A 25,000-nucleotide genomic window follows, 5' to 3' on the forward strand; every position below is an offset into this window, starting at 1 on the left:
GTTATTTTCTTCCATCCTCATAATTCATGTTTACCTGTTCATTTTCTTCTTTCACCTTTATTCAAGCAGGTAGGTCAATTAGGTGCAAATACTGATTTACTACAACCCCACTGTTGGCACAGCTGTTGATACTGAACCAGGAGGGAATGGCTCATCTGTGTGCAGGTTTTTAGGGGTGTGTGTGTGTGTGTGTGTGTGTGTGTGTGTGTGTGTGTGTGTGCGTGTGTGTGTGTAGGGGGGGTCAATCTGGTGGTGTACACAGGGGGGCTAATGTTTTTTTTTTTTTGCCCTGCTTTCGTTCCTGCCTTGATCGGGGTTCCCTTGGCAACAAGCAACATCCCAGCAACCTCCTGTGACCACTGAAGGTACTTTTGAAAACACTGACGGGGGCTATTATTCAAACACCCAAACTCCAGGCTCTATAATATCTGGTGTCTGGCTGTCACGGAGACGAGTTGGAATGTATCCCACACACACACACACACACACACACACACACACTGGAGAGGAGACAACATATGTGGCATCTGGCCAATCAATGCATTAATCTGAGTGCACATGACAATCAGCAGACAAAACGTGACAGTGATCAGCCTCACTCAACCAACATCCACACACACACAGAACAGAAACTGTCAAGATGGTCTATTGCTTAGCTGTGTGCTCAAAGGCATACAAAACATTCACACATGGTCTGGTGTTCACAGCAGATCCTGGTCCTGTGCTGAATCTGCTCTCCGTGCTGTCTGCTGAATGTGAAGTGAAACGTCCACCCTGTGAAGTAAGGCCCGTCTGCTCTGACAACATGATTGGTTGGTAACACTAAATGAAAACTATTCATCAAACTGTTCCTAAGTACAGCAGGTGGCCAAAGTTCGTTGCTGTCAAATTGATAACGTTTTTTATAAGTCGGCTTTTCTAGGAAAATATTAAAAACTAAGTGATTAACTCCAGTGAAAATTATTCCTCCTCCCCCCCTCTTATCAGTATAGCCTTTTTTCCAATAAAGGTCTTAATATAGGGGCGTTCAGGTAGCGTAGTGGTCTGTTCCATTGCTAATCAACGCGGGGATCGCCGGATCGAATCCCTGTGTTGCCTCCGGCTTGGTTGGTCGTCCCTTACAGACACAGTTGGCCGTGTCTGCAGGTGGGAAGCCGGATGTGGGTATGTGTCCTGGTCACTGCACTAGCACCTCCTCCTCTGGTTGGTCGGGGCGCCTGTTTGGGGGGGGGGGGGATCCTCCCACACGGTACGTCCCTCTGGCGAAACTCCTCACTGTCAGGTGAAACAGTGCGGCTGGCGACTCCACATGTATCAGAGGAGGCATGTGGTAGTCTGCAGTCCTTCCTGGATCGGCAGAATTGGGTGGAGCAGCGACTGGACGGCTCGGAAGAGTGGGGTAATTGGCCGGATATGGTTAGGGAGATAATATAGGACTTTTTACAAGTTTCATAAATTGTATGGAGTCCATTGTGTCTTACAGTCGTGTCACCAAACATGAAACGCAGACATGCTTGTAACGCATGGTAAACCACGAGACGCAGAAATGGACTACATTCACTCAGACGGTGCTTTCCTGCTCAGGCAGCACCCAGACTGCTTTGCAGTCAACGCCTCATAGTCACACGTACGTCGACAGATCAGTTCACACGGTTTAGATCCGTTGGTTGTCTTTCTCAAGGACACTTCGGCATGAGGGGAGGAGGAGCCCGGTACAAGCCGGCAACCTTTTTGATTGCGTAATCGACCGCTCTACCTCCTGAGCCACTGCCGCCCCAGACACGAAGTGTAATAAAACACATACACACACACACACACCCTCAGTGCATAGTCAACAGGAAATGTACGTCATGTGAGCCTCACACATTAAACCCCAAGCCGTAAGTAATTAGAGAGAGACAGAGACAGAGAGAAGAGACAGACAGACAGGCAGACTGATAATGAATATGCATTTGAGAGACCTAAGGCAATGAAAAATAGGAAAATGTTTGTGAGAGAGATTGACAGAGAGAGTAAGAAATAGTGTGGGAACATCACAGAGAGCGGGAGAGAGACCTACGAGAGAGAAAGAGAGAGAGAGACTTACAAGAGAGAAAGAGAGAGAGACCTATGAGAGAGAGAGAGAGAGAGAGAGAGAGAGAGAGTTCCAAAGGGTACCAGGTGTCCTGACCTGGTGTGTGACAGTAAATGGTATGGATGGAGAACAGCTGAGATCACTGAGGTCCTCTACTGAACATGACAACGCCTCCATTAGAGCAGCGTGGCCCTGCACCCACCCTTCAGTATGGACACACTACGTCACGCCATGGCAACAGCCAACGGTAACCTGGAGAGCCCCCCCCCCCTTTTCTCCTCAATTGTATCCGGCCAATTATCCCCTCTCTTCCGAGCCGTCCCGGTCACTGCTGCACCCCCTCTGCCAATCCGGGGAGGGCTGCAAACTACCACATGCCTCCTCCCATACATGTGGAGTCACCAGCCGCTTCTTTTCACCTGACAGTGAGGAGTTTCACCAGGGGGACCTAACACGTGAGAGGATCACACTATCCCCCCCCCCCCCCCCCCGAACAGGCACCCAACCGACCAGAAGAGGCGCTAGTGCAGCGACCGGGACACACACCCACATCCTGCTTCCCACCCGCAGACACGGCTAGTTGTGTCTTTAGGGACGCCCAACCAAGCCGGAGGTAACACAGGGATTCGAACCATCGATCCCTGTGTTGGTAGGCAACGGAATAGACCACCACACTACCTAGACACCCGAACCTGGGGAGGTTTTTTTTCCGAAATTAAACAACCACCATTTTGAACATCCCATTACAAAGTGATTTTTATCAAGCTAATATGTTGCACCTTTACATTATTTTCTTTTGATTTACTTTTTTTTTTTTTTTTTTTTTGCAAAAGGTACATGGCAGCTGAAGTGAGGAGCTGGAGAAAAGATAAAAAACCTCACACACTTTGTATCTTAGAGACTGAGAATCATGGACGTTAGCATTTGTGAGCGATGCCAAACATGCCCCGAACCCTTTACGAGTTTTCCAACAGTACTTCTGGACTCAAACACATCGACAGTTTCGGTATTTTGGTTCAAATTGCACACCAAGCCTTTCCCTTCTTTCTCTCTCTCTGTTTTTCTTCTCCACCCCTCCTACCTGAACTCAACTCTGAAGAGGTGTGCGTAAAAAGTGGGATATTTTTCCCCCCGTTTTTATTTACTTTGCAGGCAGTTGGATTCGTTTCCAAGCTGAAAACTCGTTTCTTCATACTCAATCATCATTCCTCCAAAAAAAAAAGAGTGCTGCATTCGGTGACGGACCCCGCACATCTCTCAGTCACACCCATTTGACAAACACGGTGTGCCTAAGTTCAGCACATTCTTGATTCTTGAACACCCAAAATGTCGCATTGCCCATTTCACACAAACCTTGCCTGTCGTTCACCTACTCCTCTCTCGACCCCAATCCCCTTTTATCTCGCCTCCTTGCTCCGTCTCTCTCTCTCTCTCTTCTCATCCTCCTCCCTTCCCTTCCTACCCCCATGGCCTCTTAATACCCCCCCCCCCATCATTCTTCTGCCTGGGCCAGCGCCGTGCTGTACATAGTTCTTTCCAACACTGTAATGTGCTGTCATGTTCCAATAAACCGAGTGTGTGTGTGTGTGTGTGTGTGTGTGTGTGTGTGTTGTGTGTGTGTGTGTGTGTGTGTGTGTGTGTGTGTCAAAGGGAGTTATAGGAAGCCTGGGTGATTAACTCTGATAGCCACCAGATGCCTGACTTAGAGGTATAGTCACAGTCACACACACACACACGCACACACACACACACACACACACGAGCTTGTGCAGCTATCCTTATTAGGACATTGCATTGACTTCCATTCATTGTGGACAGCCAAACCCTAACCCCGACCTTAACCACAACCCATTCATGCCTAACCTTAACCTTAAGCTGTCCTCAGTTCACACCTTACCACCCCCCACCCCCACCTTACCCAGGACGCCAAAATAACGTTTTGCCTTACTAGGACCGGTCTCTGGTCCCCATGAGGACTACTGGTCCCAACAAGGTCGGTGTTTATACTGGAAAAGGTCTCCAAGAAGTAACACGCACGAACAACACACACACACACGCACGCACGCACGCACGCACACAACACACACACACACACACACACACACACACACACACACACACGTGAACCCATACACACTTTATTAAGACAGGACAAACAGAAGGAAAGAAAACAAGGGCGATGCAAAAGAAACAGGAGACGGGAGGATCAAGGCGTGAGGAGGGACAATTACTGACGAGAGAAAACAGACAGACAGACAGACAGACAAACAAGAAGGGCAACTGGGTAAACTGGCCCATTAACGCAAACACAGTATGTGTGCCTGAGGACCGCTAGTCTCTGTTCTTTGCAAGGGACCCATTGTCCTCATGTGTTCCACTTTTACAGACAAACGGCCGAGTGGAAAGGGCTGATGACTGTCACGTTTTCGCAGTCGGTTTGTCATGTGACCTCAAAACAAAGATTAGATTGGCCCAACGCCACAGACGTCATTTTCTCTCCAGTTTTATGTATGTGCCGTGTGCATATGCCTTGGTTAATTAATGTGTGTGTGTGTGTGTGTGTTTGTCAGGAGTGTGGTGTGTGCATTAGGAGGTCTCTCTCAGCCAGGCCCATCAGATTAGGCGGCCAGTATGCAGCTGGCTCAGACTGTGGGACTAGCTGATGTTGGCTGGCTAAATCGCCAAACATCAAAACACTGGAGATGCCTGTCACAATAACTGTTTGACAGAAATAACCAGAGAGAGAGAGAGAGAGAGAGAGAGAGAGAGAGAGAGAGAGAGAGAGAGAGAGAGAGAGAGAGAGAGAGAGAGGAGAGAGAGAGAGAGAGAGAGAGAGAGAGAGAGAGAGAGAGAGAGAGAGAGAGGAGGTGGTGGCAAAGGTCGAGAGAGAAGAAGCAAAAAGGCAATCAATTTTCCAAACTTTGGTGCATTTCCCCTAGAATTGTGGTCACCACAAGCAGGAAACACACAAAACACAGAAACAATGTAATTCTGGGAAGGCGATGCTTTTGTTTGTGCAGAAGTAACGCAGGCTTGGCAGACTAATGTTGAGAGCGAAGGCTGGTTGCTGGATTTCACTGGGCGTGCCCCTAATATTGGAACGCGCCGCTAGTCAAAATCGGCCGGCTCTAGTTTAAATTTGGAGCCATTCAAATGATTTAGAGCGCTGTTTAAAACACAGGTCAGGGACCAAAGAGGATTTTGTACAGTCTCATGACCGACTTGAATTTGCCTCTTGATGACCAATGGTGACAGTGCTGCGGTAAAAATAGTATTAGCTCATGTTTTATTGAGTCTGGGTCCTCGAGTGCAACTAAATTTACTTGATACTGAGTCTTTAACTGAAAATGTTTAAAAAGCTACTGGTTGCGATTTATTTTCGGCCTGACCTACCTCGGGGATCAGCAGAGAAACGAGTCTCGTGAACATCTGTGCTACGCTGTAGGCCTGCTGTGATTCGACGTAATGCACCTTTAACAGTTACAGTTGCAAACTGCTATCAGATATTTTTTTTGATTTGATGGACTTTAACGATCCCTGTAGGGAAAATGACGCTCTGCATTTAACCCATCCTAGCTGCGTAGCTAGGAGCAGCGGGCAGCCGCCGTGCAGCACCCGGGACCAACTCCAGTTCGTCTTGCCATTCCTCGGTCAGGGGGCACAGACAGGAGTATTAAGCCCTAACATGCATGTCTTTATGATAGGGGGGGGGAACCGGAGCACCCGGAGAAAAACCCACGGTAGACACGGGGAGAACGCATCAAAACTCCACACAGTGGATGACCTAGGATGACCCCCACCCCCCAAGGTTGGACAACTCCGGGGTTTGAACCCAGGATCCTCTCGCTGTGAGGCGACAACGCTAACCACTGCGCCACCGTGCTGCCCAAAAAGATGCTGTCAGAAGTGGGATTTGAACCCACGCCTCCATTGGGAGACCAGAAGCCCCATATCCAGGAAGGAACTCATCCTTGAGTCTGGTGCCTAAGACCGCTCGGCCATCCTGACAACTCTTAAGTATTAGCTATAATATTATAGATATAAGCATTAGCCATTGTTTGCGCTGAAATTAAGTTGGATTGAAATATAAAAAGGGGTGAATTCCTTTAAATTGTAATAACGTAAATTTGTACTTTCGGACACGTTGCGTCTCTGGGCGGCCATTAGCGTTAGCTACTGTCAGCGCTATGATGCTGGAAAAGTCGAATCAGACTAAGCCAGTAGCTCAGAGCAGGGAATATTAAGTTAGATTTAGTTGTACCCTACGATGTGTTTTGTTTCTGTTCGCAACGGTTCAAACCAGGGAGGCTTGCTTCCTTTCTGACACACAAAGAATTCCAGCAAGGACTTCCTGTGACGTCACCACAAATCCAAATGAATTTCTATGAAAGTACACGGAAGTCAGAGTTGAATCGTAGAGGTGAACGATACAGGAGAGATTACAGACATCATTCATGTAATACAAGACACACAAATTCCCCTGTGGGGGTCTGCTGGAGAGAGGGGGGGAAGAGTTCTGCATCTGCATGCAGCACAGTAAAAGCTTTTGCATGTGTGTGTGCATACATGCATACAGTATCTACTACATGTGTGTGTGTGTGTGTGTGTGTGTGTTTGTGTGTGTGTGTGTGTGAAGGTAACCATGGGCGGAGCAGGGCGACATGGTTCCTGTGTCAGTGTTAATAACTTAACCATGTTAATTGGCATACAATATTGATAAAGAGGAAAATGGCCCCCGGCAGATCCCAGATTTCATTAGTGCTAAGACCAGGGGACAGGAACAGAGAGGAGTTCATAGAAGGAGGGGGAGAGGAAAGGGGGGGGGGGGACGGAGAGACATCTAGAGAGTCCGAGAGGAGGAGAACGAGGGAGTGTGCCAACAGAATGAAGGAGGGGAGGAACGGATCCTCGAGTGGATCTCTGCTCTATTAGACCCACAGACAGGAACAGGAGAGGAGAAGAGGTGGAGGAGAGTGAGGAAGAACAGTGGATGAGAAGAATAGAAAGTGGAAGATGAGGTGGGTAGAGGTGATGGGCGAGGAGGAGGAGGAGAAGCAGATTACCGCTTTCATCAGAGGAGATGAGAAGACGAGAGGGAGCACAGGGAAGAGTTGAGACAGAGAAGGGAGATGAAAAGGAGGAAAGACAATATAATGAGGCAGGGGGTGGGGGGCATAGGAGAGACATTTAGGGAATTGGGTGGGGACGTCAGAAGTGGAGAAAGGAGGAAAAGGATGAGCTGGAGAAATGAGAGAGAAGAGGGAAATTGAAAATTTAGAGTGAGGTTTTTAGACAGGGCGATGTCGAACCCACTCGACACTACGAGCCACAGGCATTGTTCAACCTTTCAGCTGCGAGGACAAAGAGGAAGATGGATTTTTATTTTTTTTAAAGTGAGAAATGATGACAATGCGATTATTTCTGGTGAATGTCCCTTTAAGCGCCACGCTGAAACCATATCGCCCCCGTCTCTTTATTGTAACAGAACAAACTATCAGCTCGCTATGACAACCACGATGACTCGCCCAGCAGAACCTCTCGCTTCCTCCATCCTCCTCCCTCTTTCCTGTCTTTTTTTGCCCCTTTTTCTCCGCAGTTGTATCCGACCAACTACCCCACTCTTCCGAGCCGTCCCGGTCGCTGCTCCATCCACTCTGCCGATCCGGGGACGGCTGCAGACTGCCACATGTCTCCTCCGATACATGTGGAGTTGCCAGCCACTTCTTTTCACCTGACAGTAAGGCGTTTCACCAGGGGGACGTAGCGCATGGGAGGATCACGCTATTCCCCCTCCCCCCTGAACAGGCGCCCCAACTGACCAGAGGAGGCGCTAGTGCAGTGACTAGGACACATCCCCACATCTGGCTCCCCACCTGCAGACACGGCCAATTGTGTCTGTAGGGATGCCCGACCAAGCCGGAGGTAACACGGGGATTCAAACCGGCGATCCCCGTGTTGGTAGGCAAAGGAATAGACTGCTATGCCACCCAGACGCCCCCCTCTTTCCTGTCTTACTCTCCATCTCTCTCACAGTCCCTATCTTGACCCACTTCTCTCATTTTCGCCACCTCTCTGCACCATCCAGCCTTTCTCTTCATCTCTTGCCCTCCCTCCCTTTTTCTCACCTACTTGTCCCTCCTCTCTCTCTCTCTCTCTCTCTCTCTCTCTCTCTCTCTCTCTCTCTCTCTCTCTCTCTCTCTCTCACTCCATCTCTCTCACTCGCTCTCACTCCATCTCTCTCTCTCACTCCATCTCACTCTTCATACCTCTCCCTCTCTTTTCTGGAACACGGTGTTTGTTTAATATGGCATTGCTATGGTTACCCATCTGCCACATTGAGGTAATGTCGTTAATCATCAACTTTATCATGCAGACGTGCACGGGCACGTGCGTGCATACAAACAGACATACACACACACACACACACACACACACACACACTGTACATACACTGCAGCATCTGTTCTCGGTCGTCGGCAGCTAAAACAATGCGCTGGCCATTATGCCAGAGAAGCTTGGTGAACGCAGACGCTGGCGAGTGACAGTAAACAGGAAGAGTAATGTGAAGCACACACATTCTTAAGTGTCCTGGATAGCATCGCTCGTCTTGTGCAGGAAACGGTCAAGTTTATCACTGTAATTGTCGTCCAACTGGGTTATGGCAGTGGTGCAGTAAATGGGATATAACGTTTGAACGCGCCAACCTTCATATACTCGACAATCCTGGGATTTGGGTGTAAGAAGGGTCCCTACTGTCACCTGCCTCTGACACGTCCCTTCAGCCGGGGAGTATTTGCAGTACTTTGCAGAGTATTTGCACAAATGCTTACAGACATGTATCTTTGGCTTCCTGCCCGCAGGTACCTTCTGTATACACCCTGGACTTTTAACCTTTAATAATTCTATTTTATTCCTTTTTACTGGTTCTACCTCTTTTTGTGCAGTTTTGGGGTTTGCCAAAAAAAACGTATTTCACCGCTCGTTGTACTTGTACATGATGTGATGTGATTATAATGTGACGAATGAACGTATGAGTCTTGAACCGTGTACAGTTACATGACAGAAATGGGAGCGTTTTGTTGTGTGACATTGCCGATTCAACGTAGCAACACTGACATGAGGAAGTAGAGCAAACCTGTAGTTTTCTACTCAACTCATCACTTTCCTCTTTTCCTTTCTAATCTTCCACCTCTCGCGCTCTCTTTATCTATCTGTCCGTCTCTTTCTCTCCGAACATGCTGAATCTCCTTCAGTTGACATGACAACAGACGGCCAATGTCGCGCCTCCTGTTCTGGTGACATCATTACAGGCACTCAGCCCATCCAAAAAAAAAAAACCCTGTCATCCACCGCCTCCCTCCTCCCCCCACTGTCTCTCCTCACTCCCTCCCTGCCTCCCTGCCTGCCACCTAACTGGCTGTACTCAGACTTATTGATCTTACTACAAATCAAAGAGGGGAGCGGAGAGAAAAGCTGGTAAGAGGAAATGAGACAACGTGGGGAAAGAAGAGAAGAGATAAAAAAAAAGGAGGGGGAGGAGAGGAGAAAAGCAGGCAATAGAGGAGGAGGGAGAACCGCCGAAACGACTGCAGATGCATCTAAACTATTGCTACTCCTGCCGTCTTCCTTCCCTCTCTGGCTCGCCAACACAAAGTGAAATGAAATGAAAAGTGTGTTTACTCATCATACCATACTGGGTGACCTTGATGTAGACCCCCACCCCCTGACACACACACACAAAGCAAAAGCCAACATAAAGTGTGTGTGGGTCTGTCTGTGCCTTTCACCTCAAGGCAAGTTGCCCACTCTGCACAAAGTCCACATACAGTAGAATAGAGTAGAAAGTTTTGTGCAATGTCACATAGGGAAAAAAAGTCACGTACAACGTCAGCTACTACGTGTTTTGGGAATGCATCCTCTTGTATTTGCACTTCAGCTAACCAATTAATCGCTTATTAGCATCAATCTTTATTGAAACTATAGTGGGGTAGCTGCAGCGCCAAGCTAGCTTTGCAGATTACAGCTCTCTATTCTTACAACATGGAGTGCAATGTTATGTTTACTTTAAATGGATTCCCTTTTTCTCCTATTGAATGAATGAGTGAGAAGTAAAACAATACAAAGACAATGAACAATTGAAGATACACACACACACACACACACACACACACACACACACACACACACACACACACTAAGAGACTAATGCTTGCCATTTCCTTTAGGATGAGTGTTTAAAAGTCCTTCCCCTTTTCTTATAGCCTTGGCTATGGCGATGGAAACATGCACAGAGTCCTGTAACAAGCCTGTTTTAGCCATTATGACTCCAGAGTGTGAAAGTGAGTCTGGTCTGTTGGGAGGTGGACTGCACTACCCATACACACACACACACACACACACACACACACATACACACGCGCACACACACACACACACACACACTCTTGTCTGTTGGGAGGTGGTCCATGGAGCAAACACATCAGGACTGGCCTAGATAGATGAGATGGCAGGGGACACACACGCAAACCACCTCATTCTTTTCGCTTTTACACACATGTGCACACACACACACACTCTCAAGGACACACTGCCGGCTGGCCTATGTAATTGGGTCATTTGATTCAAGAGACCGAAACATGCTTCCCCATCTTCATGTGCTTGCTGACCAACAGGAGTCAGCACGTGAAGATGGGGAAGCGTGTCTCGGACCCTCGGATCTTCAGCACCGGTGCACCCCCCCCCCCCCAGGGCTGCATCCTGTCCCCGCTGCTCTTCTTGCTTTACACGAACGGCTGTACCTCCAGACATCAATCTGTCAAGCTCCTGAAGTTTGCAGATGACACCACCGTCATCAGACTCGTATCTGAGGGTGACGAGTCTGCTTACAGATGGGAGGTTGGCCAACTGGGTTTCCTGGTGCAGCCAGAATAACCTGGATCTAAACCACATGAAGACAGTGGAGATGGTGTTGGAGTTCAGGAGAAGCCCAGCCCTGCGCCCCATCCCCCCAACCGCACCCCACCCTGTGACTCCCATTTACCACTGTGGAGTCATTTCGTTTCCTGGGCACCACCATCATTCAGGACCTCAAACGAGATCTAACCATCAGCTCGCTCATTAATAAAGCGCAGCAGAGGATGCACTTCCTGCGGCACCTGAAGAAATTCAACGTGCCTCAGACAATGATGGTGAATTTCTACACTTCCATCACTGAGTCCATCCTTGCCTCCTCCATCACCGTCTGGTACCTGCTGGGGACCAAGGCAGGCTGCAGCGCATCATTCACTCAGCGGAGAAGGAGATCGGCTGTCGCCTCCCATCTCTCTAGGACCTGCACGCCTCCAGGAGCTTGAGGCAGGCAGGAAAGATGCGGGAGGGGTTTTTGAGACTCTGCTCTCTGGCAAGAGGATGCGACAAGAACAGCTTCTTCCCAGTTGCAGTCGGACTATTCAACAGGCCCCCTGCCCCTCACTGACAAGACTTACTTTTTGCCGTTTTTATTTTGTCTAGATCTGTATGTGTATATATATATATATATATATATATATATATATATATATATATATATATAGTGTGTGTGTGTGTATGTATATGAGTGTGTGCTTTTGTATATAATTTTTTCACATACTTATTTTACTTTATTTTTATTTTATCTTATTTTATTCTCTGTGCCAAAAGTGGCCAGCTAAATTCCCAGTGCATGTAATGCACATGGCAATAAAAGAGATTCTGATTCTGACAAGAAGTACTTATCCTTCTCATTTCATCCCTCTCTCTAGCCAAGAGAGAGGTATTAAATAGAGACCGATATAAGCTATCACCACCATCACGTAAATGTCGAGCAAAACCTGAAATACATGAAGAAGAAAAAAACCCTTGCAAATCAGGTTAATTCCTATCAAGTGAGGCTTGACTGACTCAAAAGGCCTCTTGAAAGTAGAACTGTATCGGGGCACATATTCCACAGGTATTTGAACTGATTCGCAGTAGAGAAGTAATTTCATCACGCCAGCTACAGAGGTCGATTTGCTAATGCTTAAAGACGAGAGCAAACGAACTCGGAAATGAACTCAAGTACCGACCATACGCCAAACACCTCGGCATCCTAACTTTTCAGGGACGTCCTGGTGAAAAGACGTCTACTCCACAGACAGGATTAGGCTGTACCAAAAGCAACTTCCCAACTAGACTAGGCCATTATTGTTTGGACAAAATAATAATAATAATAATAATTCCACTATCATTAATTCCTATCACAGGAATATCTGGTGCTTGAGAGAAAAAAAATCCAGCTCAAGAACTGTAAAAACCTTTTTTTTTTTTGCAATATTTTGGAACTTTTATCAATATTTTCCAGTTTGTGTTCAGCTTTCCAAATATGATATCAGAGGTTGGCATGACTGCCTGGATGCAACCCCAGCTGATGAAATAGAAAAAAAAAATAAGGGGAAAAAGTCAGAAATAACAAATTGCAAGTGCAGAACAAGAGATGAGGAGTAAGAGATACCGAGATAGAGGGCAGTGTGAAGGGGGAGAGAGAAAATGACAGAGACAGAAAACTGCGACTGGCTTTTCAACGCTTTCCTTCACCCCTGTTGCAACCTCTTGACCCCAAACTCATTGAAACAAGAGATGAGAGAAACAAGAACAGAATGAATAGAAGCAGAACTGAGCATCAACTCCCCTCCTGGGTTCCTTACAGGAAGTGACATCATGCCAGCTCCTCTCCTCTAGTCCCGGTGTGGCACAAACTTCATCACGACAGGGTCTCGGTTTAAAGGGTGACTCACCAGCCTCTACCTTTCCAGACTATGTTGGATGTCCAAATTACACAACAGGCTTTTGTTCCCCGTGATTCTTGGCTGCAAAATATCGACTGACACCTACTTGCCCTAAGATGGACAAATACCTATACAGAAGCTCGTGTCCTTTGAAAATCTCCATGCACACATCATGTGAGACAGACATACATACTGCTAAAACACACACAAATATATACACAGCTGTACCCCTCCATACTCAGTTTTATGTTTTGCCCCAAGCACATCCTCCTGTGCATGCATGCATGCAACGCATGTTCTTTGTGTGTACAGCCCCGCGGCAATAGAAATACCTTCTGTCTGTAATGTGGTTATCCATCCATGACAGACCCACCAGAGGCAGTACTGGGCTTGACTGACTGACTAACAAGGCTACTTGAACTGAGAGCCTGGTAAAAAGTCAACTTGCGGGGGGGGGGGGTTTCAGATAACAACTTCCTGTGGGCATAGCCAGAAATGGGGCGCCATTGAATTTAAATGCTGAAAAATTCTCAGGTCATGTTGTACAAGGCATATAAGTGTACTTGGGAGCAAGGACACCATCACCTCTCATCAAACAGATTATCTTTAACACGCAGAGAGAGGAGATAGAGCCGCTTGTGTCCAGTCAATGGCTGCAGGTGTGCGGTACTTTCACCACGTTCCCCATCAACAGCCATCCTAACCTGTTGAAAGGCACTTTTGATAGGGATGGCCACAAAAATGGTAGTGTGTGAGTTTTATCGTTTTAAAAAGAATTTCAAAAATTAAGACCGATGAGTGTAATTCGAGAAAACCTCCTCGGAGGACTTGTTTGCCGTAGTATTCACTCCCTGCATTTCAAATGAACTGCTATCGGGTGCCATGAGTCATGTGACTGGTGCTGGTTTGGTTGTAGGGAGACCAAATACTCTAAAGACTCGTGTCCTCTTTTTTTTTTTGCCTTTATAGATAGTGTCAGTGAAGAGTCAGACAGGAGATGTGGGAGAGAGAGGGGTTTGACATTCAACAGTGGCTGCCGGCTAGAATCGAACCGGCGACAGTTGCGACCATGTGGCTATGGGGCATGCATTGTAACCATTCAGCTATGGAGGTGCTCCACACCTCCATTTTATAATAGACAACCATGCCTCTCTGGTCATCTGTCCTATGGACCTCTTCTCTTCTCTTCTCTTCTCTTCTCTTCTCTTCTCTTCTCTTCTCTTCTCTTCTCTTCTCTTCTCTTCTCTTCTCTTCTCTTCTCTTCTCTCCCTCTCCTCTCCTCTCCTGTCTCCTCTCTTCTCTTCACTTCTCTTCTCTTCTCTTCTCTTCTCTTCTCTTCTCTTCTCTTCTCTTCTCTTCTCTCCTCTCCTCTCCTCTCCTCTCCTCTCCTGTCTCCTCTCCTCTCTTCACTTCTCTTCTCTTCTCTTCTCTTCTCTTCTCTTCTCTTCTCTTCTCTTCTCTTCTCTTCTCTTCTCTTCTCTTCTCTTCTCTTCTCTTCTCTTCTCTTCTCTCCTCTGCTCTGCTCTCCTCTCCTGTCTCCTCTCCTCTCTTCTCTTCTCTTCTCTTCTCTCCTCTCCTCTCCTCTCCTCTCCTCTCCTCTCCTCTCCTCTCCTCTTCTCCTCTCCTCTCCTCTCCTCTCCTCTCTCTTCTGTTCTAGCCCTTCCAGTTTTCTGTCTCTCTCCACACAAGGATTGGCTTCATGAAAAATGAATTGTGATGAGATGGTATGTTTCATGTCTGGTGATTATTGTGTGTGTGTGTGTGTGTGTGTGTGTGTGTGTGTGTGTGTGTGTGTTTCTCTGCCTTGTGCGTGTACATGCCTGCGAGTCACACCTCATCCCTGTGCACTCAGCTGTAATGCAAGTTGAGGTGGGAAATGACCCTGAAGGCCATGGCAAAAACTGTTTCAGCAGGAACAAATTCAGACGAGTGAAAAAAGAAAGAACGAAAGAAAAAGCACAAAATGTGAGGGAGGGTGGTGATTCCTAAGAATAGACCACGTCCAAAATTATCCTTCCATTAGACGGAGCTTATGTAACAACGTGCACTGAAGAGGTGTTTCATTCTCAAAAGCTACCAGTAAAAAAAAAAAAGTATTTTCAAAATAATAGTAGGTGGTTTCAGTTCTTAGTTGACAAAATAATGTTGTACACACTGGATTTTCTACATTTTAGCATGAAAATAAATAGCCTCTTGGAAATGGAAAATCTTTGAGCATTCAAGTATGACGCCATTTTTAAACGGCATAAAAATGCTTGTTTGTAGAAAGCATGCAAGAGCCCAGCGGCGTGTAGCTTAAAACGTGGCAGTTTTATCATATATATATAAAATGCCAATGTTGCTGTTTCAATCTTCTCCTTGAAGAGTTAAGTAATCCCTTGACAGCTATTAATAAATGCATGCTGTCGTGAAAAAGGAGTGTGGGACCGTTTCAAGGGTTTGTATCTGACAAGCGTCTGCTGAATATAGCTGCTCGGGTCTCTTGTCACAGAGCTCTTGACAACAGAGAGCCTTCGTTTGACAACACGCTCTTTAATTCCAAATCAGTATCGCTTTATTCATCTCGTATTCAAAACTCAGCTGTCAAACTCATCTGCATACAAGCGCTCTTACAAAACCCAATCGTGCCAAAATAGCTCCGCGAGAAGATTTCACACGCCACCTAATTTTAGCAATGAAGGGTCATGTCAGTCAGACGGATGCTCACAAAACCTGATCAAACAAAACATTACACAAGCCCCGTCGCAAGGCGTGCAGACATAGTGCACACGTAAACCCAAGTGGATTTTGGAAAATGTCATTCGGCTTGATATAACTCATCACGTGTGAATGCAAGCTACAGTGTGTGAATGCAAGCTATTGCAAATGCAGTTGTGTTGGTAGTGTTGGTAGTGTTGGTTTAATCGCAGAAGAACACTCAACTACCCCCATCATTTCAGTGTGAATCAGATATAGCTCTCCATAGACATTTCTGCTGAGACTGTATGTTAGCCATTAGCCAGGGTATATAAGCACTAGCTAGGATAGTAAAACTCGCCATAAACGTTGACTCGAGGGCCTTGGCATAATCTCACCTTGCATTAAATGGACTTGCAGTCCTCAGTAAAGTCATTGCATGGTCTAGTCAGACCACCGCCTTAAACCATTGTGACATCGGCCCTAATAGAGAAACGCTACAACAGAGCAGAAGTTTAAAGTGGAATCCGATAGAAATGTATAAAGGATGTCATCTCCTTGTACTTGAATCACTATGGCCTTTAGGCAAGAGTAACGGAAAACACGCTGCTCTGCAAACGATAAGGTCAAATTCCTCGCTTCGTTTGATTTCTTTCTTTTGTTTGTTTGTGTGGGTTCTTTTAATATGTGCATTAAAATCTGCAGGAGGTTGCTCAACTGTGTGCGCTACTGAATTTCCCTTTGGGACGAGAAATGCTAACGTACCTCGTAGCTAGCTCCTCGCGGTGCATACCCTTGACTGCTACGGCGGACGCAGGCAGTAAGGCGGCCTAATTCACAGAGAAAGGGAAGTGCGGCCTTAGTGGAAAAAAACCCAAAACAAAACAAAAAAACCAAACAACCTTTAAATGAACTAACACAGGATGGCTGACTCAGAGGGGGAGAGAGGGGTAGAAAATGGGTGAAAAAAGGGGGTAAAAGAGAGCGAGGGTATGGAAAGTGGAAGAGGAAGAGGGGGAGAGAGAAAAGGGGGACAAAGAAGGATGGAAAGAGAACAGACTACACACAGTATACAGCAAACAGGGGGCTACCAGTATTGTATCCTACTAAAAGCTACATTCCTGAAGCCTTTCAGAATGTCCCACTTTCTGCAACAATACTTCTGTGTCGACTTGTCATCATTCACCATGAACATTTGGTCCTGGGTATGACGTTAAACTGCAACCGCAGGGTCGTCGGCGACTAAACCGGCACCCCCACTTCAACCCTTGGGTTGTTGTGAGGAGGGTGTGTGGACACCCAGCAGGACTAAAAACAAAACCTGTCAAAGGGCGGATGAGTTCCTCTGTGAACCAACGGCTATCCATACCTGGAGAGGAGATAGGGACCACCAGGTACTCCCCCTACTGAAACACAATGATGACTCAACCAAACTCAGTCACGGTAGAAGAGACTTGTTGAGGCATCAGCTGTGCTCCTACGACCTCCATAGGTTACGGAAATGATGATGATGATGACCATGAACACGTCAAGCTAGGCGAAGGTGGTCATTATTTTAGTTGTAGCACATTAGCAAGGCACAGCTGAAGGTAAACCATCAATGTTAAGTGTAAAGAAGCCAAGTCGCCGTCACCGCCGGCTGTCTCTGATCAGCGAGGGTCACAATGCTAACAGCTAACAGGCCGTGAGCTATCGTTAGCATCTTAGCTCTTTCCCTCCACTATCCCGCCTGTTTTGATATGTGTTTATCGTGCTGGTTCATATTGAACTGACTATAAAAAGACATCCAGTAGCCCTACGTGTCAGTAAACGACAGACGTAAAGGCAGTTCTTTTGCCAAAAAACACGCGAGTGGCAAACACAGAAATGGCGTATTAACACCACCAACTGGTTTCCTGTACCAACGCCTGCTTCCAGTTGATAATCCCAGCCCTCTCAATGACAGACGGCTTCTCACCCCGCCTTCTGCTTTAGGCCATGCGGGAAAAGTATGAGTGACTTCGCTGTCCGTCGTACCGAGACGGCTCATCTTACAAACTACTTCATTTGAGGCCTTTGCACATCACTGCATTAGCCCACCAGCCCAGGTTACCACGTTAGCTTGGTTGAAGACAGAAAGACAGGACAGAGAAATATCTGAGGAACTTCCCTCCAAAAGTGGATGTGTTTCATATCATTTGGAGTTTACTTTACTTAGTTTTCATTTCAACCCATGCAAATCCTCCAGCAGTCGATTAGACGGAGTAGCTTGAGTAAGCTAAAGGTTACCAGAGTTAGACGGATCACCGCCCGGGTGCGTACGTTTTTTACTACTGGCCGGTATCCTCTACTCTTTCCATTTTTTCCTTTCATCTTTCATTGCCTCTCTCATCTGCTGCTCCTCTCTTCTGCACTCCCCTTCGCAGTCTTGACTCCGTTCCTCTGCTGGCCTACATTCTGAGGGCCAATGGATCATCTCCAGAGAGAGGGAGGAAGAAATAGAGAGAGCGTGATCGGTGGGGGTTGGGGTGCACAGGACGTGCACCAGTGATAGGTGCACAGGTAGGAGACAGGTAGACAGCGAGAGAGAGAGAGAATAGACATGTAAAGAGGAAAGTGAAAATAACACTGTATGGAAAAGGATGGGAGGGAGAGGTATGGATAGAAAGAAAACGAGAGCGAGAGACCGGCAGACAGACAGGCAGACAGACAGACAGACAGGGAGTTTAGCACTAAGGGATGTTAAAGGTCTGTGGTCATTATTTCCACTAGTGGCTACAGCCAGATCGATAGAACAGAAGTGTGTGTGTGTGTGTGTGTGTGTGTGTGTGTGTGTGTGTGTGTGTGTGTGTGTGTGTGTGTGTGTGTGTGTGTGTGTGTGTCTTTGTGAGGTAGGACACATAAACACATGGTCAACCTGAACAGAGATCAGACGGATGCACACTCTCTCTCTCTCTCTCTCTCTCTCTCTCTCTCTCTCTCTCTCTCTCTGTCTCTGTCTCTCTCTCTCACACACACACACACACACACACACACACGCAACCAAGGGGGCACAAATGCATATGGGCAGGTGGCCAGATGGTATTGCATACTTTTCTTTCCCAAGCAGACATAGTTTACACAGTGCTGCTCTCTCTCTCTCTCTCTCTCTCTCTCTCTCTCTCTCTCTCTCTCTCTCTCTGTGTCTCTCGCTCTCTCTGCCTCTCTAAAACACATGCATTCTATATCTCTATTACATGCAGCCCTCTCTCGCTCTTTCTTTCTCCCTCGTTCTACCTCACACACACACACACACACACACACACACACACAGATCACACACACACACACATCACACATCACACACATCACACACACTGCTGGCGGTGTTGGCATATTGTCCCAGCAGGAATGAAGACTGAGGCCCGATAGCACTTAGAGCAGAGGACAGCCGCTAGATAGATTTCCAATACGCAACCAGAGGCTTAAGCAAGACAGAGCAACGGATAATCCTCCCTCCTCCTCCTCTGCTCTCTCGCTTCTCTCCATCCCCTTGGCCCACCCCCTGTTTCTTGTCATTCATTTTCTTTCTCTTTTTTCACCCTTTTATTGCCCTTTTTGCTCTCACTCCGTTTCCTCTCCCTCTCTCCCACCCGTCTGAAAGTTCTCTCTCACAGCCCCTTTCAGTTAATGTGGCTTCCCAAGTCTATCGATACTGCACTCTTTTCCTCTACTCTCTCTTGCTCTCTGTCTCTCTGTCCATCTCCTTCTCTACCCCCTTCCCTTTTATCTCTTACACTGCAATCTGTCAGTCAGTTTTCACTTTCATTTGATCTGCCCTTGTCTAACTCTCCCTCCTTTACAGGCTATCTCTCTCTCTCTCTCTCTCTCTCTCTTTCTCTCTCTCTCTCTCTCTCTCTCTCTCTCTCTCTCTCTCTCTCTCTCTCTCTCTCTCTCTCTCTCTCTCTAAATTGGCATTTTCCTCAGAGAACAGCTGTTAGTCTGGTGTTGGGAGACATCCTGAATTTAAAGCCATAACACACAGTTCACATTTGGAGCCGGTGAGGAGAGTAGGGTTTGAAGCAGGCACAGTATAACTTATTCATGCTTCGCCAGCCGATGTCACTCCTCATATCATCCTCGTTAGCTGCAAACAAACTGTAGGTACATGCTGTTCAAACACACACACACACACACACACACACACACCTGAAGAAAGGTGAATACAGATATGTGGATGGAGCAGAGTACTTGCCACGGGATAAAGGCGTCTTCCTATACAAGTTTGTCATCCATATGGCATCCAATCACAGAGCACACACCCCAAAACAGGCATAAATGCTCGGCCTAAATGCAAAAGGTGTAAGTCAAGATTGTTCGTTAGCTCAGCAACTTATTGAGCTATACAGCTAAACTGATCAGCCAAAACATTATGACCACCTGCCTAATATGCTGTTGGTCCCCCACGTGCTGCCAAAACAGTGCCAGCCCATTGAGGCATGGACTCTACAAGACCCCTGTGGGTGTCCTGTGGTATTTGGCACCAAAAAATTAGCAGCAGATCCTTCAAGTCCTGTTAGTTGTGACGTGGAGCCACCGTGGATCTGATTTGTTGGTCCAGCACATCCCACAGATGCTCAACCGGATTGAGATCTGGAGAATTTGGGGGCCGGGGCAACACCTTGAAGACTTCATCATGTTCCTCAAACCATTCCTTAACAATGTGTGCAGTGTGGCAGGGCACATTGTCCTGCTGAAAGAGGCCACTGCCATCAGGGAATACCGCTGCCATGAAGGGGTGTACCTGGTCTGCAACGATGTTCAGGCAGGTGGCACGTGTCAAATTGACATCAACGTGAACGTCTGGACCCAAGATTTGCCAGCAGAATATTGCCCAGAGCATCACACTCCCTCCACCAGCTTGTCGTCTTCCCACAGTGCATCCTGGAGCCATCACTTCCCCAGGTATATGGCACACACATACATGGCCATCCATGTGATCTAAAAAAATGGGACTCATCAGACCAGGCAACCTTCTACTGCTCCAAGGTCCAGTTCCAACACTTGTGTGCCCATTGTAGGCACTTTCAATGGTGGACAGGGGTCCTCATGGGCACTCTGACTGGTCTGCGGTGCTGACCAGGAGCGCCTCTTGCTGTTTCAGAGATGCTCTGACCCAGTTGTCTGGCCATAGCAATCTGGCCCTTGTCAAAGTCACTCGGGTCTTTACTCCTGACCATATCTCCTGCTTCCAGCATGTGGACTATGAGAGCTGATTGTTCACTTACCATCTGATCTACCCAGACCTTGACATGTACCCTTGTTTGGAGATGATCAACATTATTCGGTTCACCTGCGAGGGGTCGTAATGTTTTGGCTCATCAGTGTATGTAGATTGCATTTTGAGACCGGGGCTAAACGGAGCAGGTATTTCTTGAGATGTGGTTGACCTTAATAGCAAAGCTGTGTTCGAAATCATTCCCTATTTGTCATATAGTGCACTTTGTTCACCTTCCTCCATTTTGTTGTGTGAGGGCCTGATTTATTTATTTATTTTTGACTGTTGAGTGCCCTGAAAAATTCCCACAATGCAGCAGAAAATGTAGTGCCCAAGACATGTTGAAAATACCACAAAGTAATGCTTGGCCTTTTTGCCTCTCTAAATGGGCACTTTCACTCTCAAATATTATGTGTCAGGGGAGGAAAAACCCACAGAATGCACAAAATGGTGATTCAGCAGTGTCCGAAATCTCAGCTTAGGAATTTCGAGTGTAAACGAGTGACACAGCTAATGTCAAAACACAACTGGCCCTGAGATTCATTGCGTTATTTTTACTGTACTGTGTAAATAAAGCAATTCCAGCGGTGTTGGATGAATGGTACAAAGTCACCGAGAATAAAACAACAGCAGTAGTGACACATTTACTGCAATATAAGTTTTGGTTTTTATTTAGGCTTTATTCACAGTAGAGGTTTTGCTGACTCTGTGAGAACTTTCTTTGGCAATGATTTGAAAAGCAAGCTCGTCATTGGAGGGTTGTTGGCCCAAATGCCCGGACTGATCGGAACACAGTAATCAGGGAAAGTGGATGAGTAACACTACCCTTCCTCAACAACTACTGTGGGCATGCCTTTCAGCAAGGCACGTGATGGGCACTTCCTCCACTGACACTGCCCAGCAGCCAACAGCAGGCAATGGTTGTACTGGGCGATTCTTGTGTGTGTGTGTGTGTGTGTGAGCTAAGATGGTGCTAAAGAAAGAGCATGCATGCTAACTAAACCATCTTCAGGTAGATTAATGTCAGAAAAACCCACCAATGTCCAATCCTTATAGACTTAATCCATCAGGACAACTTTATGAGGAGCTGGTGCTGGTCTCTCAGAACACAGCATGAACAGTCAGCGAAGAGCCAGTCAACCACACACACACACATGTGTTTTTTGTGCGTGTTTGTGTGTGTGTGTTTGCTTGATCAAAGTGGCTCACGACTGACTGGTTACAAGACAGAGCTTATATTGTTTGTTTTTTTTCTGGGGAGGGGGGATTTTCCCCCCTTTTCTTCCCCAGTTGTACCCGGCCAATTACCCCATTCTTCCAAGCCATCCCGATCGCTGCTCCGGGGAGGGCTGCAGACTACCCCATGCCTCCTCTGATACATGTGGAGTCGCCAGCCGCTTCTTTTCACCTGACAGTGAGGAGTTTCACCAGGGGGACGTAGCGCGTGGGAGGATCACGCTATTCCCCCCAGTTCCCCCTCCCCCCGAACAGGCGCCCCAACCGACCAGCGGAGGCACTAGTGCAGTGACCAGGACACACACCCACATCCGGCTTCCCACCCGCAGACACAGCCAATTGTGCCTGTAGGGATGCCCGACCAAGCCGGAGGTAACGCAGGGATTCGAACTGCCGATCCCCGTGTTGGCAGGCAACGGAATAGACCGCTACGCTACACGGACGCCCCCAGAGCTTATATTGTTGGGTATAATTAGCAAGGCTACCAGTGCATGTATTTGCACAGAACATATTAAACTACTATCCACACCAGTACTGAGTCTTCAGAGGTTGACTGCCAGTTGTGAGAGAGTGCCTTTGCCCCATCTCAGTAGTCCGTGAGGAACATTTGATTTACAGGTTTTGAAAACTTAAAAAAAGTAAATTTCATTACCTTATAAACAGCTATGGTAACCAAAAGTCACCAATAGGCTGATACACTACTGTCCTCAATGCAAAGTTCACGTTGCACAGGCCCAAGAGCCAAACTGATTGATTTGGTAAGAAATGTTCAAACTACACTTACACACAACTATAAAATCCTACACATTGCATTCTAATAGACTCTGACTCAACTCCATAAATAATGGATAGAAGGAACGTGTTAATCAGTGTTAAATTAGTACTCAATTGCACAGACTTCATCTACCAGAGCCAGACAGAAAATTTGGCCCGGCTGTTTGCCGGATGCTTTCAGCGCAATGATAACCCTCCTTGTGCCATTCAACAAATACCACATATATCTCCAGTCAGCGGACGGCAGATCTCCCTCAGACGCTCTTTAAAGGGATGCCTTATTTTCATTTCGAAACATCCCTCATACCTTTCAATCAAATAGAGAATCTAGTGGAAAGATCCCACGCTGAGATACAAACCCTTAAAACGTGCCCAAAACCCATTGAATGCTTTCACAAACGGGCCTGAATGATGAAACCGCCCTTATATCCTATATTCCTAAGAAAAATTCATCTTCCTTTTGCCGGATGCAGCATCTTCTGACAGCATCTACTCTGCTGGAGCAAGACTTTCACAGCTTGCTCAATGGAATATTCTTTGTGTTGGATCAACCCATTGTGGTAAAGTGACTGGGCAGGTGGCCAGGACCCCAGGGTAACCACTGCAAACCAATTAATATCCCTGACCAAGGCACAGGATCATGCCTCTGGCAAAGGGCCTACAGGGAAAACAACCTTACTGATTGCACCCTTGAGTGTGCTGACACCAAAGTGACAAGACTGTGTGATTGTGCACGTGTGCGTGCACTCATTGGTGCGTGTGTGCATGCAAGTGCGTGATTGTGTGCATTCATTTGTATGTGTGCGCATGCAAATGTGTGAATTCATTCGTGTGTGTGTGTGTGTGTGTGTGTGTGCATGCAAGTGTGTGTGTGTGTGTGTGTGTGGTGATTCAAAGCCAATTCTGCCTCACATAAAGTCTGAATGTGTATTTACAGGTGTGTGTTTATGCATGCGTGTGTCTTTGTATCAAGCTTCCAAGTCACTCCCAACGCTTTGTGTGTTTCTGCATGCATCCGTGCAACTGTCTGTGTCTGTGCACTCCTCTGCCTCTGTTTCTCTCAGACAGCAACAATGGGCTCTGACTGACATCCGAGATGAAAATCAATCGTGATTATAAAGTTAGTTTCTAAGAAATCAGTATAAAAAGGCCCCCGGGTTGAAACGTCCAATGTTGTTGCCTCAGGTTGTTCGCTGTGTGCAATGGCCAAGTTATAATGTAACGTGTAACTTTTATCAAGAGTGTCCTCTTCTTTAACTGATGTCATGCCAAGTACCCACTTAAAAGCCTCGTTGTTGACCGTGTGTGCGTGCATGCGTGTGTTAGTATCACAGGGTATCAATTTCCCCCATTAAAAACCTAATAATCTCAACGTAAACACACAAATCTGTCTTGTAAAACACACACAAGTCTTGCTGTTGTCAAGGAGCTGTGGTTTTGACACCTGCGCAACTTGCTATGTTATTTTTATTTTATTTATTTTTTGTGGCAGTTTGGGTATCTCGGCTAATATTGCGGCGCTGATTCCCCCGGGTGGGAGAGGACACGAGCGTCAGCTTGAAACGCTAAAAGTCAAGACGATGACGCAACGTGTGCAGCGAGCGGAGCCGGACGGGACAGCGTGGCTCTTCAGCAGCTGTCATGTAAACGTCAACAGGCCAGTGAAGGGTGAACTGTCCGTGGTGCTGAAAGCACCGCCCACGCGGGCCAACGCCTCACACAGTGACATCATGGCACACGGAAATAGCAAAGACTCGACGGCACTGCCCAGTCACGTCGTAATAAAATCTTCTGATTTTTTTTTCTTTTAATCTCACACCGACTAGTTTCTGTCTCAGCACCTGAGGTGGACAGACATGACGCAAATACAGTGTCACTGTGCAGAGGTGGGGATTCTCTGGGAGTCAAAACACTTGGGACTCTTTTCGGCCGGCGGATCAGATGAGACGGTGTGCATGCAGCGGCCCCTGTCACGTGGCGCTGGTGAGAAGAGGCTTGGTGGTTGGAGCCAACTGGCTACCCGCGCCCGGCCGAACTGACGAGCGCCTTCAGCGTTTGGGTTCAGTCCAATCAGGCACGCAGAGACTTGCACCCCTTGGCATCGATAACGTCATGTTGTAGCCGATGAGGTACACAGGGGATACAGCCTCCTCTGACCCCCACCAACGCCGGTGTAGTGCCAAGCCTTCTGCGCACCACAACGAATGGGACCCCTAAGTTTGC

At 47.2% G+C, this 25,000-nt stretch overlaps 1 protein-coding gene and 1 non-coding gene across 2 annotated transcripts in view; both read right to left on the minus strand.

The window, feature by feature from the left end:
- The window catches only part of cacna1c (calcium channel, voltage-dependent, L type, alpha 1C subunit), a 286,273-nt gene that overhangs the window by 259,463 nt on the left and 1,810 nt on the right, over positions 1-25,000 (minus strand). The window lies entirely within an intron of this gene.
- trnal-caa (transfer RNA leucine (anticodon CAA)) lies at positions 5,973-6,082 on the minus strand. The gene is made up of 2 exons: positions 6,045-6,082; positions 5,973-6,018 (listed from the first exon to the last, which is right to left on the minus strand). It is a non-coding gene; the product is annotated as a tRNA-Leu (tRNA).

The sequence above is a fragment of the Lampris incognitus genome, chromosome 3, assembly GCF_029633865.1.
Source record: "Lampris incognitus isolate fLamInc1 chromosome 3, fLamInc1.hap2, whole genome shotgun sequence".
NCBI classification, from domain to species: domain Eukaryota; kingdom Metazoa; phylum Chordata; class Actinopteri; order Lampriformes; family Lampridae; genus Lampris; species Lampris incognitus.